Below are 18,574 nucleotides of genomic sequence, written 5' to 3' on the forward strand. Positions count from 1 at the left end.
TGCTGCACAAAGGACCCCAAAGCAATGTCTCCAGTGACCTTGTGTATGTGTAATTTGACAATGTGATTGTTCCTTGAGCAACTTCATATACAAATCAGTGACAAAATTAATCCTTGTATAGAGAAGATGACAAGGCTGCGGACAAAGAGTTGAATCTCCACCAAAGAAGTGTACTTCCTCTTAATTATTTAAAGTAAGTTTTTCTTTCGAGGGTGGAGAAGCCTGGCATTCACTGGGTTTATTTTTTACACCAAATTACTTCTTCAAAATTGAACTGAGTAATTTAGTTGTGAGCCGCTGCAGTGGACAACCAGAATTTCATGCACAAAGAGAAACCCCCATCCTGACATTGAACGTCCCTGCCCAACACTCTGCATCAAGAAGACATCATCAAAATTGGCAGGAAATGCTCTCGGGTTACTTTGGTCAGTTGAGCTGTCCATCAGCCTGGAAAACGCCTGGAACACCGTTGCAGACCATTAACATGAAAGGGGCGGAGCCAAACAGGTAACGCGTGTAGGTGATTTTGCACATTTGGATACTAAGCAGCAGTTAAAAGGGAGAACTATAGCCTCTAAATTCAGACCAGGAGATGACAAAAAAAACAAAAAAACCTTTCTTGGACAGAAGAGATTACGCTCCAATAAATCAGCGATGCATTCACCTCCATCAATGATGCATTCACCTCCATCAAGGCTTTCAGATCCTTTTCCAAATGGAATTGTAATGAGAACACACTTGTTTTGCCTTGGCCAATTGCAAGGAGTTAGGATGCATACATGGAGATGCTAAACATGCAGCTCCCTGTTTGCAAAAGCAATTGTTTCGTCTGTTCCCCTGCCTGCATCTCTTTGGGCAAAGAAACAGTGGAAACCTCTACTCCAGCAGGTAGGAGCGCTATAACATCTCCTGCCCGCTGGAAGCAGAGTGTTTGCTCTGAGTTGGCGGGAGGTGTCAGCTCCCACCAAGTCAGAGCAAACAGCTATGTCCCAGGGATGTGCACATCAGGACATAGCGGGAGCTGGCCCTGGGACGTGGTGGTCCCCAAGGCCATTATTGGCACCACAAGGGGTGTTTAACTTTGCCCAGGGGAGGTGATGGACCCAGGGCTGGAGGTCTGCAACTGAACCCCCTTCCTTATCTTATTTCAGCACTGGGGAAGTGGTGGTCTCTGGGGCTATGGGGGGGCTGTGCGCCCCCTAAATCACACTGACTTGCCCCTGGGGGGTTGTCGTTCCTATGGCCCCACAATGGACAGTCTACATCATTTTATTTCAGCCCCGGGAAGGTGGCAGTCCCCAGGACTGTGGAGAGGGGGCGCCTGGGCCTCCTGCATATATTTAATATTAAGCTACAAGGAGGTGGCAGCCCCCAAGGCTATGGGGAGGCTGAACGGGCCTCCCCCATTGATAGAACTGTTTTACTCCAGGTGGTCGTCCTTGGGGTATGGGGGGACTGCGCAGACCCCCGCATACTTATTTAATAAAGCCACAGAGAGGTGGTGGTCCCTGGGACTCAAAGAGCTTTAGGAGGGGGGCCCCGTACACCTACTCCTTTTTTGCAAAATGCACCCAAGACCTGGCCCACCAGGGGGCTCTATTCAAATCAAGCGCAATAGCCCCATTTGTTTTATTTAAAATTTCGGAATCTGCCCTGATTTTCAGTGAAAAAAAAATGCTTTTATGCCCAACATCAGAGCTATGGGGTCAGGGTATCCCCACCCTGCCCCATTTTCTTTTTTTCACATTTTTCTGGTCCAAAAATTGCTGCCAACATTTCCTAGTTGAAGTGTTGGCAGCCAATCAGATTTCAGCACGAGATCGGGAGTATTCGCTAAGCTTTCACGATTCTAGTATCTATCTTTCTTTTTCTTTCAGTGTCTCAAAACCGCTGCACGGATTTACAGCAATCAACAATAAAAGGGCTTCTTTCTGTAGCAAAAGCTAACCTTTTTGCAAATTTGGTGTAATTCCGTCCATCCGTTTGGGCTGTAGGCATCATCAAAAAATCTCTATCAGAATTATAATGGGAAACATACTTGTTTTGAACCCCCCTTTTTTCTCAGCCCCCACTTGACGGATCACCCTAAAACTTTCCACGTACAACAGGATTCTTGGGAACACTTTTTTTGGGAAAATATCCTGAAGATTACTCAAGTGGCACCAAAGATATAGACACATAAAAAAAACACTTTGGGCAATATTTATAGACCTCTAGCACCATAGGAGAGTCACTTTTAGTGACGCTCGTGTGGGGCTAAGCACATAGCCATATTCACAAGGTAGCGTTAAGCCAAATTTTTTGGCTTAATGCCACCTTGTAAATACGACCCCTTCCCACACAGCTCTGTGCTTGAAAGGGGCGTGTAATGGGTGTTGCTGTGGGCGTGCCGTTTGCATTTTGATGCTGCCTCAGATTTATGAAATCCCGTAAACCTGAGACAGCGATACAATCTAACACCACCCCCAGGGATGGCGTTAGCAGGGCGCAACAAGGAGGAATACTTATATTCCTCCTCATTTTTTGCTTTTTCTATGCGTGCTGCATTCTCCTGCATGCATAGAAAAAGCAAAATGCCAGAAATTATTATTTGTGTGCAGGAAGGTGGTACTTCCTGCACATAAACAATCATTTTAAAATGACGCTTTGTCACTTCTGTGAGTGCTGCATTGTGCAGTACACACAGAAGTGCCAAAGCGTCAATAGTGATTGTTTATGTGCAGGAAGGGACACCTTCCCACACATAAACAATCACACCCCTCAACACAGACATCCTTGCACGATTGTGCAAAGATGCCTTTGTTGGCCAAGCACAGAGGGAAATGCAGGGGTGTGCCATTTCCCTTAAATACGGCGCATCCCTGCATTTCTAAAGTGAAGCAGCGTGGCACTTGCAAATTTAGCGCAGCGCTACGCCACCTTTCTTAGAATCTGTCCCTTTTTCTATGATATGGTCCTAAACTATACCTAATGGCAAACTCCGGTAGGTAGTATATATATATATATATATATATATATATATATATATATATATATATATATATATATATGTATGTGTGTTTGTATAAATGTATGACATGTGTATATATATATATATATATATATGTACATGTATATGTACATAAATATGATTATGTATGTATATATATATATATATATGTGTGTATGTATGCGCAAATATATGTATGTGTGTGTGTGGGTCTGTATATATATATATATATATATATATATATATATATACATATTTAGTTGGAAGGTAGGTCATTAGTTGTATGGCCTGCACAAGTAATGGGTCCGCACACTACCACCACTGGGAACCAAACACCTCACTGTAGCGCTTAACTTTCATAGAGTAGCATTGCAGAGCAGTTCACGGCTTACTCAAGGAAGATGGTATGGGCTAGTAATCCCCATTTATGAACACACAAGCATGGCACCCAATAAATGATTGTCCAGTCTGCTTTTTCTTTTGATAAAGTAAAAGTACATTTATTACACACCCACACTACTCAATACTATGCACCAATTTACAAATATACGCAAATTGATGGAATTATCCTTGGTTGACATTGTGGAATCTCTCATGTCTCCCCCTGGGGGAAATATAATTCACCAACCTACACTGCAAAACAATCCCTCGTATCACAATGCAATATTTGTCTGTAAGGTAGAGTGACAGCACCAAAAACTGACAAATAAGCATGTTTTCTGTATAAGCACACTGATGTTGGCATGTACTGGAGTGTCCCTACAGTACAAATAAAGTAAGCACACTGACTATCCCTCCTCTGTGTACACCCATCTCATGAGGCCTACTCAAGGTCAAAAACTAGGTGGTCAAAAAGCAAAAAATCAGGGCTGATCAGATAGAACCGTCCTCTCATATATATATATATATATATAATAATTGATTCATTTGCACTCCAGGAGAGTTTTATTGCTTCTATTCAGGAAAAGTATAAGAAGAGTCTTTTTATTGGTGTTGGAGATTGTGGAGGAATTGTCCTTTCCTCATGTTTTGCACCCATGAAATCTGCGCGCCACAAGGTGGACCTTTGGATGGTGTAATAAATATATATATATACATAGATATATATATATATATGTATATATATAAATATATATAACTATATAACACTTAGGCCCTCATTACAACCATGGCGGACGGTGGTAAAGCAGCAGTAATACCGCCAACAGGCAGGTGGAAAAAAATGGAATCACGACCATGGCAGAAACTGCCAACATAGACAGCCACTTTAACACTCCGACCGCCACGACGGTAGAAACAAACCCAGCGGCGGTAACCGCCAACAGACAGGCGGAGGACAATGTACCACTCACCGTATAACAACAGGCCTATCCGGCACCTTTTCCAGGTCGGAACCAACGCTATCAAAAGCACAGCGTAAATTGTACACAGAAGAGAAACCAGTCACCTCTCGAAACCCAACGAGGAACCAGCACAACATGGAGCCCGAACTACAGGTCCTGCCCATGCTGGTCTTCCTCCTGCTCTATCAGGAGCAGGACAGACGCCATTGATGACCACAGTGAGTATTGCACCTACAACACAGGGGAAGGGGAGAGGGAAAAGAGAGTGACACACACACGCAACACGCAATACCCCCACCCTCATCCACAACACCATACACACAAATACATGCAGCAACATTACATATACACCCTCCTACCCCCTGGAAGAACGCAAGGACAAAATTAAATGATTGTAACGATTGTAATCATGAAAAATCTGATAGTGAAAGTTCAAAATTCAGTATATACAAATATTTACACCAACTACACAGGTCCAGATAGTGTACCAATTATTGTCTGTGGACCAGTGATCCCAAAATGCAGGGGCAAAGCCCACACAAGATACCTAACTCGAAACGGAGAGAACCCTGCAGGGGTATCAGATCGAAAATAAACAGGCACCTCAGGGAGAAGGGAAGGGGGGGCACCTCAGCCGGATGAACGCACAATGCCACTTCTGCACGAGGGGGCTCCATGCCCATTGCTGTATCCTGGGGAGTGTAAAGCCACAATCTCTCAAGTCTTTCCAGTGGGTGGTTTGCCCACTGCTTAATCCTGGGGATTGCAAAGCCACAGTCTCTCAAGTCTTTCCAGTGGGTGGTTTGCCCACTGCTTTATCCTGGGGAGTGCAAAGCCACAGTCTCTCAAGTCTTTCCAGTGGGTGGTATGCCCACTGCTTTATCCTGGGGAGTGCAAAGCCACAGTCTCTCAAGTGGTTCTGGAGGGGGCATTGTGCCCAAAGTGCTTCATCCTGCCAAGGACTGAGGTAGTGGATGTGATTCTCCACTGGTTCTGAGGGGGCATTGTGCCCAGAGTGGTTCATCCTGCCAAGGACTGAGGTAGTGCATGTGATTCTCCACTGGTTCTGGATGGGACCTTGTGCCCAGAGTGCTGCACATGCAGTGTGGCCGGTCCCATTTCCTCACCTGGGTGTGTGTGCCACGAGATTGCCTAGGAACAGGTAGCATGATACGCCATGGAGGCAGAGACATACCCCACACTGCTGCGGCTTCGCCTTCCACCTGCAGGTGCAAACAGTGATGGAAGTCATGCCTCATGGAAGCTGGGCCAGGTCCAGGAAGTCTCCTCAAGCCTCGGACAGCTGACCACTGGGGATGGTAGCCATGTCAGCGGTGGTGCCACTGGCCGAGCACGTCGCGGGGCCGGTGGCGGTGCTTTCGGCGGTGTCTGTGGTGGCGGTGCTGGTGCATGTGTCAGCACCTGTTGAGGGACACAGCAGGACGTCTCCTGCAGCCTCGGACGGTTGCCCACTGGGGGAGATGCTGGGACAGTTACTGAGGCTGCAGACGTGCCAGTGGCAGTGCAGGTGGCTGTGCAGGTGGCGGTGCTGGTGGCGGTGCAGGTGGCGGTGCTGTTGGTGGGTGCAGGTGGCGGTGCTGGTGGCGGGGCAGGTTGCGGTGTTCGCCGCCGTACAGGTTGGTGTAGTCGTGGACAGAAAGGGTGACACTAGTCCCTCAGTCAGTGCCACCGTGCCTTGTCCTGACCTGCTCTTCTGCTCTTGTCCCTTCCCCACCTTTGATGGTGCCGCAGGTGTCTTGCCACTGTCCCCTTTTGTTTTGTCTGAGCCCTTGGTGGCTGATAGGTGCGGCTTCTCCCTCCGGGATGTGGGCACCTTCTTCACCTTGGCAGGTGGCGGAATGTCCTTGCCCTCGCTACGCGGCACACTGGCAGCCCTGATGGGTGGTGCACTCGATGACCCCACAGTTGCTGGCACCACTGTGACTGGGGATTTGGTGGCTGAGGTGCTGGGCTGGGACCTGGAAAGCCTGGCCCTAGGGGAAGGACGGGGGGGGAGGTGAAGGGAAGAGGTCAAAGTTTGCCAGGAAACTTTCAAAAATTTAACGCGGGCTAACGCCATTTCTTAGCACCATCCGTGCATCAAATTTATACTTTGACACACGGTGGTGCTAAGAACAGGTAAGAGCAATTTTTTGTCCGCTAACCATTGCGCCATGTCATAAAGCAAAATGGCGTTAACGCAGGAAAAATTACTCTAATCCGGTTTGCGACATGGAAAACGTCCCAAACCGGATATGCACCTTTTTTCACCGCAATAGTGTCAAAAAGTGACAGAAACTCAACAAACAGTGCTTAGGAGCCCTAAAATGGATCCCAGAAGCCAGGAGAAACCCCAGGGAGACCTCAGTCTACCTGGAACCAGCGAGGAGGACACAGACACGACCCAGGGGAGAGACAAGAAGAAAAGGAAGTGTTGTTTCAGGGCAGAGGAGCATGAAATACTGGTCAGAGAGGTGACGGAGCACCAGCATCAACTCTTCATCACCTCTAAATTGCCAATTGGGAGGAGAGAGGCAATTTGGCAGCAAATTGTGGACAAGATTAACAGTGTGGCAGAGATCAGAAGAACTTTCTCAGAGTGTAAGAAATGCTGGCACGACTGCAAGCGCAAGACAAAGGAGAAAATGGCAAGGAACAGGAAGGCAGCACTGCAGACCTGAGGTCAGAGTCCAGCACCGCAGGAAGCCCTGATGAGATGGAGGAGATGGTTGAAGCCGTCATTCTGGAGGAGATCGTCACAGGAATCGCAGGACAACGCAGACTTCCAGGAAACAACACATATGCAGGGTAAGTTGCATGGGGGACCAAAATGCCTAAATTTCAAGTGCAAGAAGAGGGAGGTACATACCTACTACACAATGCATGTCAGCCATGGAAATCAGGCAGTGGAAAGGACAAAGGGGCATGGCACGGGTTCATGGGCTGTGCAGGGGCATCCAGGGGCACAGCACAACCCAACACCAACAACCTTTGCATGAGGGTACACCGCCATGCCAAGGCTGCTGGAAATGCGAAAGCAGACCACGAGAGTAGGGTAGAATGTAAAACTGGGCTGCTGTCACAGGGCAGCTGGTATTGTCAGAATGTAAACTAGAGGGCAATGCCCAGTCTCAGGCCATTGCCTCAAGCGGCATTTACCATTGACAACACTTGCCACTACTACCTGTGCTGTGTGTGCTTGACAATTAGGAAATGGCAGTTAGGTGCCCATGGCACAAACACATTCAAAATGAGGGTTCAGGATGACTACGTGATCAATCCCCTTCAATTCCTACCCAAGTGCAACTCCTGTCACCTGCTCATGTCCATAGACTCAATAAACATCAGGCACTGTCACTTACATTATGAAATACATAGCAGTAATCTCATACCCATGCTGCCCATTCCAGGCTCTACCTCATGCCTGTGTCACAGTAGCTGCAATGCCGCCATGCAATATCTCAAGTGTCATAGTGCTAAGACAACAGCATTGAGGGGGAGGACATATGTTTGTAGCTAGTGAAACACACCTGCACAGTCATAAGAGGAAATGGAACTCTGCCAGGCCCACCAGTGCAATGCAATGTAGCACACATACGCAAATATCAACATGAGAAACTACCAATGCTGACACCTGTATTGTGTCATGCCAATGCAATACATGGTATGGTGATAGGTCTCAGCACTGCATAGGTGTATGTGAAAAAGAGACTGGGTCAGGGCCATATTGTTATGTGTGGTGCATGTGGCATCAGAACACCAACAAGCATTGCAAGGTCTCACCATGCTAGTGGTAGCAGAGGGAGGGTTGAGTACGACAAGAAGGTGCCAAGACACAATTTGTACAAAACCTACACCTAGAGGATGTGACGCGGACAATTCCCCAAACTGCCCACACTACATGTGACATGCAGGTGGGGCATAGGCCTGAGAGAATGTAAATATTAATGACAGGAACAATGAATGGGATCCCAGATTACAATGTTCCACCAATAGGAAGTCTGTGACGTTACATTACAATGGCCACAACAAAAACACACTAATTGTACAATATCTCATTGCAGAGGACAATGGCTTTTCTGTGGATCTGCCTGCCCTGGACTACCCTGATGACATGGATGATGAGCTGACCACCATCAGCCAGGAAACCCTCTAAGATGTCCTGGGACCCCTCCAGACACCACCTCCAGTTGCAAGGAGGAGCACACATGTAGCAGCCATCCCAGAGGACCCACCAACCACCCCAATAGTACGACCTGCCAGCTCCAACACAGCTGAGGACTCTGATGACACTGGGACCACCTTTGAGAGGACAGTTGTGGGAGTACAGCGGGAGCTGGCCAAGGAGGTGCGGGTGGGGATGCAAAATATTGCAGCCAGCCTTGAGGGCATGCACATGTGCATGATGACATCGCCAGAACAGTCAGCAGCCATGCAAGTCCAACAATCACTACTGCAAGGACTCCAACAGTGTGTGAGGGACATCACCACTGCAGTGAGGGAGTTGCCACAACACCTGGCCTCCCAAACCTTTTGTTGCATGCATGACAACAATCGGGACTTCCTCAGGGCAGACATGGCTGCCTACTACAGGGATGTTGCTGCCATATACAATAACCAGTAGCTCATCCTTGCTGCTGTTATGCCCTTAACGGTTCCACAGTTGGCAGCTACCGGGAATTCAGAGTCCACTTCTCCAAACACTGAAGTGTGTGTTGCCCCCTCTAACCCACCACCACCACCATCGAGGGCAGAGGAGACAACACACACATCAGAGGATGAAGATGTGGAACAGATTACCTTCACCCCTAGGAGTACCTGGTAGCACTAGTCCATGCCACATGGGCACTTTTTTTCCTTTGTCCTGTGCTTGACAACATACCAGTCTCGCTACAGTTGGTGACATGTACTCTTCTCTGACACACTGTTAACCTTACCACCATGGACTGCAATTGTCTCTCACTACCCAATTGGCAGTTCATGTTCCTGTGCACTGAATGACACTCCATCAAGTGTATCATGACATGTCCCTCAACATTGCACTTGTGTTGGGTCACAATAGTTTGGTTCACTCTAATGGACTCACAAACCTTGAATATGTAAATTTGCACTACAGCACTTTAAAATTAACAGCATCTACACAACCACTTTGTCTCTGTATACTGTGACACATCTACTTTGCTGGAGATTTGTGATGCATGTAACATGTCAATGGTCACACTATGTCAATACAAGAGTGTAGAAATAACGTGGGCTGATATCTATGCGCAAGGGTCTGGATTTTAAAATCATCTGTGCTGCTTGTGGCTCATTTCTGAAGTAAAAGCACCACTAACTCACAAAATATAATTGCACTTTGTAGGTTTGTGATGCTGTTGCATTAATAAAACGAGTCAAATGCTATGTAAAAATTGTATATGTCAGGCTCAAGGTATCTACAAGATTAAACTCAATATTGGGCACATACCCTACAAGACAATCATTGTGTACATGACATTTGACTCTAAACATAAATTCCACAACCACAACATACAGCAGGAATGGCTGTGTAAGAGTGTTTGGACAATAAAGTCACCTGGGAGTACAATTTAAACCCATTGGTGTGAATTTTGTATACTTAACCTCATAAGAAATTGACACCACTCAGTTTATCAGGGTTCACATGAACATCAGGCTGCAGTCAGACGTCCCACAGTGCTCAAGATTCCAACATAGGACCCAAACGATGACAGCTTAAAAAGCACACCTACCGGTCCAATACATGGGAACCAGTCACCTTGAGTGGTGGGTACAATGGATGGCAGATGCATAGAGAAGTATCTTTGTTGTAGCTGCCAATGTGACAGCTCAGTTGGAAGGGGTAATAAACATGTCAAGAATGGGATGTGGATGGAGACGGAATACACCACAAATTTGCCACTGTACTCTCATGCAAAGGCCCAGATTCTCAATCATATGACACGTACCGTAAAGTAGTACCTAAAACTTTATTAACTATGTATAAAAGAAAAATTAAAACTATGTCACACACCTATACTAACCTAACCTATCTTAACTATATATTACCCACAACTGGCCCTAACTACCCAATGCTAAACTTACTTACCACATGTAACTAAACACTCTAAACATTAACCCCCCACCCCCTTATATGATGGGACACATGTAGGACAACATATACTAAACTAAACAGATACTAACTAATACTAAACAAATATATATATTTTTTGTATTTTTTGTATTTTTCTTTTTTTCTTTGTTATGATAGAATACACAAAACCCTCAACATCAACCCCCACCCACAAACTAACATGTAATAATATAACTCCTCCACCCCCCCAACCTACTTATCCCATCTAAACTAATAGCCTACTCTAACCTATCACTAAACCCCCTAAACCCACTAATAAACAGTATAAGGAAAGAGGAGGGAGGGGATAGAATTAGGGGTGATGCAATACAGGACTTAGAGTTTTGCCCTCTTCAGAGTTTTCTGTATAGATTTGAGCCTCCGGTTATTATGAGCAACATCATGCTGGAGACTGTCCATTTTCTTCAGCACCTTCTGCAAGTCCCTCTGTAGCTGCCTGAATGCGGCAAACCAGCTGCTGTGGTGGTCTGTGTCCCTGATGTTGTAGCAACTGCAGGTGCCGTGGTCGGGGGTGATGGAATTGACGGTGCAGCAGGTGTTGTGGCTGTAGTTCCCAAGGTTGAGGGTGCAGTAGGTGTGGCTGAGATACTGGTGCCCATTGTGCCACTGCCTGCAGTCGGGGTGGTGGCGACACCAGTTGTGGCCAGTGCTGGGCCCCCTTGGCTAAAAGCCTGTCATGCTCCAGTGGCTCTCTCCAGACGACAGCGTCTTGCCATCATTCAAAACCAAGACTCCACATCCAGGATATGCCTGTATTGCGCTACCCACTTCTGGAACTCTCTAATCTCTGCGGCATTCATGTTGGCAGCTGTAAAAGGAGACAGGCAAACATTAGTGTCATCATTGTGTGATGCATGTACAGATGATAATCTAACACTGTCCCTCAAATTGCACATGAAGTCCAAATCACAGTACAGATGATAGATTGTCCCTGAGCAATGACATGGCGACGCGGCCTACCCATCAAGTATTTAACAGCACAGCAAAGCACAACAAGGTGTGTACCAAATTAAATGATCTGTGCATTTATGTAGCACAATGTGTCACAATGCAAATGCAGCAAGTACTCAGCATGTGCCAGGCCGACTAATCCCTATCATCTGGATCAACTTCAAGGCACGCAAGACCTTTGATTTGTATATGGCAATGGCAGGACGGTATGCAGTTGCTAATCATAATGGGTCAGTGTTGTTTGGGACACATGCATGCTTGAATTAGATGTCTGTTATATACACTGTGACCATCACACCAAGCTACATATATTTTCTCCCCCTACCCCTGTGCCTCAGGGGGGGTGGGCATGCAATACATCATCTCAACCATCAAGGACAACCACGAAGCCTTGTCCAGCTGTACATGGATTTAGTGAGTGGAACACATGTGAGGAGGCCTGCCAACTAGGAATGAGTTAACCATTGGTCAATCACATCTACATTCATGTTTCCATTTGTGGACAACCATCAACATCAGAACTCACTGACACATTTCCTAAATCACCCACATTGATGCAAGCACACATCTGGCCTTGAACTGTTATAAGCACGCCTATGACATACCACTTAAGTACCACGTAAATGGAGTACAACATTTGGGGCTAGTTGCTGGGGTGCAGTCACCCATAGAGTCCTACATGAACATTACATTATAGGGATGCACAATTTAGTGTGGAAAACTGATGCATCACTGTCTTGTGTAAATTAGGGTATGACTTGTTGACAATATTCTGACACTGTACCACCTCCAACTCAAACGTGGGTCTACATGTGGCTACCAATCACCTTATTCACCTACTGCTGCTGATTGCACAGCAAAAGACTCCCAAGATATGACTCTCTGCTAGTGAATGTCTAACCCTCACATGGAACACTATTTCAACCTCCAGCCAAGTCATATATCAGATCCCGTGCCAGCTCATCATATCTTGCAATGAGTCCAACACACAAGAGTCAATCACTCAACAGCTGCAATCACAACACAGGACAGACATTTTCACACCTACTGGATATGTCTGGGTCCTCGAATCGAGCCACTTCCCCGATGGTATAGAGGGCTGGTCCACTGTAAAACATTGAAGAGAGATATAGGCTTAATGTCTGATCACTGTACAAATGTGGGAACAACATATCACAGTGTGTGACATTTTATATGATAGAGCTACACATCAGGCATGTAGACACTCCAGCAGACATACCACTGCAAACTTGCATTGACACTGGCACTTTAGTGAGTGATAGACACACATATACACACATGCACTGGCCCTAACAATCATGTGGTGCTAAACCTGACTACACACTTTTGTGGCACATCCATTTCAGATGGTACTCTATTTAATTATTTGTTACTGGGTGACAATTGCAATGGCACTTCCCTGGTGCACTGCAATACAAGTGACTCAGGTATTGTGGCTTGTGCATCAAGGGACAATGAGCAACTGTGTGATGGACATGTGGTCGATTTTCAGTCAGGAATTATCACGCTTTCAGTGGTCCATAACAGATGTGGCACTGTTGTATGCAGGTAACATATGCCCCATTGGCAGTGTCCCCTAAGCTGTATATGCCCCCAATGACAACATGAAGGCAGGGATCTTGTGTGTGTAATGATGACAATATAGCGCTAAACCTGGATTGGCTACTTTGCTGTTCCAAAACTGCGAAATATGGTATGCTGACAGTTTCTTAGCTGATCATCATTGACAGAATGCATGGGCACAGGTGTAGTCATTGCACCTGAAATGTGTCACTCAGGGCCATATGTACCTATATCAGGTATTGTGATTCACACATTGCGAGACTTAGCAACTACCAATTAGCAAGTTTGATGATCAGAGGTAGAACCTTCTGAATGACACTGCTTGCAAATCAAAAATGGGATAGCAAATGACCTACCTCTTAAATCACAATGAGGTAGGTCTCGTTTTGCAAACCCCTTGGGAATGGCGGCACTCACAGGGATGCTGGCCTGCTGAGCTCAGCAGACCACAATGTCTGTGACTACTTTCATATTGAGATGTAAATGTTTGTTGAAATGCAGCAATATTTCAGCAGGGGTGAACAGAAAGTATTTTAACAACCTATTTCATTACTAAAAGAGATTTTAGGAAGCAGTCAGTGGTCCGTTGCAAAACTTCATGCTCAGAAAAAGTTTTTGACCATGCATTCACAAAGAGGAAGGGATCCCATGGTGACCCCTTCCCTTCAGAAAATGGGTTAGGACCAAGTTGAAACGGATGGTAACTGCAATAGCTTAGTGTCAGCATTTGTGCCCAAGAATAAAAGAAATAGGCGCCTGCGACTCAATGATAGGATTTGAACACCTAATCCTAAATGCCACTTGAAAACCCTGTTTTGTCATTGTGCTATCTGATAGCAGAATGGCAAATTTTGGTTGGTGCATTTGAATGAATATTTGCCCTGACGTAAACACAAAAATTCAGTAAACTTAGCCATTAGTGAAAGTTATAAATAGCTTGGTACATATGGCCCTGAATAATAGACTGACATGGCTCCACGAAACTCTGGACTGCATTGTTACCATGTATTAACATGTGTAATACATCTCATTACTGGTACACTAACAGTTTGTTCAACTTGCATTCCACATGGCCACAAACATTGCATGCAGCACGTCATGACATCTGCTACTGTCACTCAGGAGCATTCTACTGTACACATTTGTCAATGTGATACTCACCAACAGGGCCACCGATCACCACACCCAGGGGATCCAGCAGGTCCTATTCTCGGGCCACCAGGTCAACCCAGCAATGCTTAAGCTGGTGCTCATTCCGGAAGGTGTTGAATATTCTTTTAAGGTGGAAGAGCACCTTCGCCCAACAGAGCCGTCTTGCCTCTGTGTGATACTCCTGTACCACACGGCCCCTGCCTCCAGCATCACTGGAAGGAAATGGCACACAAGCCACACAGATGCCCCATGCTCCTCCTGACCCATGTGCCACAGCTTCGCCCTTTCCGACATGGTACAGTATTTTGAAAATAAAATTAAAAATAAAGGAAAAGAAAAAAAGGAAACTTAGAAACCCCAAATGACAGACCCAAACTACCCCAACTAATCTTACCCACAAACAGACACCCCACAGTACAAATAAAATTCTGACAACAATAAAAGACACAAAAACACTTACACAGGTACAAAATACAATAAGGATACACCAAAAGACAAAAGATAGACCACACAAGTGACAATATACACAATCCACAAGAGAGCAAGACCAACACACTGCCACACAGTCAAGAAAAATCCCAGACTGCAAAGTGAAAGTGAAAGTACACCCACTGTACCATGTCTGTAAACAGGATTTCCTATTACATCACTTGCTGTCCCCTTTGTGTCCCGTTTTCCGTCTTGTGTGTATATTTTTTGACGCTTACGTAGTTTGCGTGAATCATTTTGACGCATAAGCTACATGTGCGTCAAAATCCCATGCATTACCAGAAAACTACTATTTTTATGGATGTCCACATGTGTGGGGTTCACTGGTGGAATTAATGTTAGGGACCCTTTAATGTTTAGTGTGTGGTTGTGTCATTTTGCGATGCATTTGCCTCAAAATGTCTGACTCAAACTGTGTTTGCCTCATTTTTCATTATTTAACATGCATGCAGCCTATATCTTGACGAAGATAGGATGGTATGGCCTGCAGTGTGTGTTTTAGTGTTTAGTCACATGTGTTAAACTATGCAACTGCGGCCCACATTTCTACTATCTTTGTGCAGGATTCGCTTTTTTTTACTGGTGCAAAGGCAGTGCAAAGTTAGGTAAATTAAATGGAATTTGTAAATTTGCGCAGATTTTGTGTCAATAAATGATGGCAAGGCTGCGCTACAAAAATATAAATCATGGCCTGTGTGCTTTGTGTGTGAATTGACTGTTACAACTATTTGTGTGCTTCTGTTGTAATGGCATGCAATACATTAGGTGTGATGTTCATGTATGAATGTGTTACAAGTGGGTATTAACATCAGATGCCAATCAATGAGGTACAACAGTCATGATGGGTGTTTGTAATATGTGTTGACTCTTTTGCTGTGTCTAGTTGTTTGACTTTGGGGACAATGCATTTTCCATGACAAACAATACACAGGGAAGATCGAGGATGGCTGATGAGGGCTATGTCAGATATGTTACCCCTCATATGTCATTAATTTTTGCCTACCACTTCATAGTCACTTGTGTGTATACTACCAATAGGTCAGGCATTTGAACATGTTTGGTAGGTACAGTGTTTGCGAGAGAGAGCCTCAGTTCAAATCATAAAATTGTCATGTACACGTCAGTTTGACTAATGTAAATTACCTATGTTCCTCCTGTGGCTGTGGTGGACCAGCAGCCCAGGCTGCATGTGCTCACATATTTTCAGAGATGCAGTGCACAAAACTGTCCAGTTCAAGTATGTTGGCATGTGTACTCTGTGTCAGTATTGGGCTCCATGGTATTACGGTTTCATGCAGGTCTAGTCAGGAGTCTGTTGGGGCAACCCTTGAGTTTACAGAGTATCTTTCAAAGCAGATTTGTCCTCAAGACGAAGATCCGCTAAAGGCATACAAGGGGATAGGGCAGCTATGGTATGGCAGATAATACAGAAGAGTTCAACCTTAGTGTGGACAAATATGTAACAGGTCAGTAATGGACAAACATGCAGGGCTCATCATTATGTTTGGACACAGGGTAGGGCTCTGAACTTCCCACAGTAACAGGGAAAATCAGTGCCTCTGTGCAGATTAATCTCACAGATAGACACCACGCAAGCCCCATCGAAAAGTGGCAACAGAAGTGAATCTGTGTCTGGACCTTCAGGGCACAAACATGGATTGTCCTTGCATACACAAGACCAGCCCTTGTTTGTTAGGCTGAAGTTACAGTAAAAAATCCAGGAATACAGCCATGGCACACTGTCACTGTTTGGCACTAATGAATACATGCAAAACCAGACAAAGAATGGGGGCTGGATTAGTCTCCTGGAAAACATGTGCCAGTACAAATACAAACTTAAACAATTCCATTCGGTTGAGGACTGATCGTACATTTACCAGACACAATACCCCAAGAGGAAACAGAGGGCATTGGAACCAACTAGGAGGCAAATGCAGGCACAGGGAACAGGCTGTGGTTGGCGCAAAGACTGGAACCGGTCTGGCTAACAGGAAGCTGGCTCTGTCAGGAACAAACATGAACAATGCTGAAAAACAGGGAGCAGAGTCTGTCTGCAACAAGCAGGAACAACAGTGAGGAAACAGAGAGCAGTTTCAGGGGTACTCAGAACTGTAACACAATCCAACAAGAGCTCTGGTACACAAATGAATTGTACTCAATGCACGACGAGTAGCTTCAGGGAATGGCAGCTTCTAAGCATTTCCAGGCTTCAGCAAGTCCTAGAGGAGAGAATCCAGTATAAGAGGTTGACTGGTCTTTTCTTATGGGAAGCTATGGACAGAAGATCACAGGTCTTACCGACTACCAGGCAGTGCATTAAGGGACCTGGAGTCCAGACAGGCTAATGTAGTTGTACTGAGGCATGCCACATAGAAAAGGGAAGGAAACAGGAGCCAGAATGGGAGTCTGTGTGAGTGTTGATGAGGATTCCCAGGGTACAGGTAGTCCATTTACGGCGCCCCCTAGAGAAGGGAGGGCAAAGACTTAAAAACATGGCTGAGGCAGGACTTATTACCTTGGATGGACTGTGCAGAGCATGTCTTATGAGCATTGCTTGTCATACCTGGGACACTCGTGCTATCCATTTTCAGGATTGATGCACCACTTGTCACACAAGCTCCTCACAGGTGTGTGCATCTTCAGTCTCGCACAAGTCCTGGAGGAGAGAATCCAGAATAAGTGGCCAACTGGACTTTTCCAATGGGAAGCTATGGAAAGAAGATTACAGATCTTACCAACTACCAGGCAGTGCATTATGGGACCTGAAGTCCATGCAGGCTAATGTAGTTGTACTATGGCATGCCATATAGAAAAGGGAAGCAAACAGGAGTTAGAATGGGAGTCTGGGTGAGTGCTGATGATGATTCCCAGGGTACAGATAGTCCATTTACAGCACCCCCTAGAGAAGGGAGGGCAGAGACTTAAAACATGGGTGTGGCAGGACTTCTTACCTGGGATGGACTGCGCTGGGCATGTCTTATGAGCAATGCTTGTCATACCTGGGACACTCGTGCTATCCATTTTCAGGACTGATGCACCTGTTGTCACACAAGCTCCTTGCAGAGAGAGCTTATGTCACACTTACTAATGTCAAGGGTCTGTTCATACTGTACATTCCTGTTACTAATGCTATTTCACATCCACTGCCTCTTGTATGATGCACTTATTTACCTTATGATTGAAGATGTCATAGTTGTGTGTCATGTGCTACAGTAGACCATGTTGGCAACATGGATGTCTATCATAGCTGTGGTCCTATGATTTTGCCCTTCATATGTGAAATAGAAAATATGGTTTTCATACAAACTGTGTGTGATGTTTGCTATACAATTATACCCATCAAATGTGATGTGGCATCAGAAGTAGTCAGATTTGTCCTTGTGACATGCTCCCTGAGGTAATACCCAGATTCGTAAAGAACATGTGATGCATAAATAATTACCCAGAGCAGGATTCAGTGATAAAGTGAGGTGTTTAATTCCATATCGTAACAATGTGTTTATAGTGACTATTAGTGAAAAAAGTTTTGAACTATCCCCTGTCTGCGACGCATTCTTGCAGCTGTGTTTGGATGTTCCCCCTCATTTTCCCTGGCACCATCTGCCTCCTCCTCCTCTTCAGGCAGTTCTTGGGAATATAGGAGGCTGCCTCTGGTGATGCCCAGGCACCTGAATCTGGACTTCAGGATGCCAAAGGTCCGTTCAACAATGGTGTGTGTCCACTGATGTGCCTCCTTATAGGCATGCTCTGCTGCTGTGCTTGGGTTGGGAATGAGGTCATGATCCATGGCTGGATCCCGTAACCATGATCAGCTGAAAGAGAAAATAGGAGTAAGTATTTTGTTGTTGCTTGCACCAGGAATGTCATGTAGCATGGCAGTTGATGTGTTGTGTTGTCTGTCATTCATATGTGTTT

The sequence above is a fragment of the Pleurodeles waltl genome, chromosome 3_1 (genome assembly GCF_031143425.1).
Source record: "Pleurodeles waltl isolate 20211129_DDA chromosome 3_1, aPleWal1.hap1.20221129, whole genome shotgun sequence".
Lineage (NCBI taxonomy): Eukaryota > Metazoa > Chordata > Amphibia > Caudata > Salamandridae > Pleurodeles > Pleurodeles waltl.